The sequence below is a fragment of the Arachis ipaensis genome, chromosome B03 (genome assembly GCF_000816755.2).
Source record: "Arachis ipaensis cultivar K30076 chromosome B03, Araip1.1, whole genome shotgun sequence".
NCBI lineage: Eukaryota > Viridiplantae > Streptophyta > Magnoliopsida > Fabales > Fabaceae > Arachis > Arachis ipaensis.
Genome location: NC_029787.2, coordinates 17,079,168 through 17,080,185, shown reverse-complemented (window position 1 = coordinate 17,080,185; position 1,018 = coordinate 17,079,168).

Sequence of the window (1,018 nt, the reverse complement as noted above, 5' to 3'; positions counted from 1 at the left end):
AATTATCTTTATTGATATAATAATATATAATTAAATATATATAAAGTTATTTTATAATAATAATATATTTTTTATTATTAAAATTTTAAAAGTATTTTCAAATTTTATTTTGTATTAATTTGTTTTTAAAATTTTTTAATTTGTATCAAATTTACTATAACGACTAATTTTTTTAAAAAATTTATGACCAAATCAAGAATAATTTCACAAAAATAATTTTTAACACAAACAAATTAAATATATTTTATCATGCGTTATTGTTAGGGGTGGCAATATGTACCCTACCCGCGGGTATCCAACCCGACCCCATCCGATCGGGTAGGGTTGTCAACCCGATCCGCAACGGGTAGGGTAGGGTGCGGGTAGGGTTTTCGTGCGGGTCGGGTAGGGTGCGGGTTGAGCCTCAACCCTACCCGACCAACCCGCACTCTATATATGTATATGTTATATACTTATAAAAAAATATATTTTAAGTGGATGTTGAACTAAAGACTTCTCACTAAATACAAAAGATCTTTAGTCATTAAAAGAAGATCATTAATTAATAATTTAATAAACTTTTTTTTACATAAAAGTCAGTTCTATTTTAAATTATCATCAAGTTATATAATAACGTTGCTTTTTTTTTGTAACCCGCGGGTAGGGTCGGGTACCCGCGGGTTAAGAGCGGGTAGGGTTAGGGTTGAGATATTCTCAACCCTTTCCGTATTTGGAAATATTACCCTTTTATTTTTACTTTCTTCTACGTCTAAATATTTTTTAAAATATTTCGTTTGGATTGCTACTTTGCTAGCAACTATCATTGTTTGATTTGGATTTATGACAAATTATCATATTTTCAAGGATTAAAACCTAACACTTTAAAAAATGGATCCATTACAAAATAGAAGATAATTATTTTTAATTACTTAATATTAAACTACTCTTCTACTTTAATCTATGACAATAACTAAAGATAAGATAAAGAAAAAATAAGATAAGATAATAAATACTAAAATTGTAATTAAATTTATATATT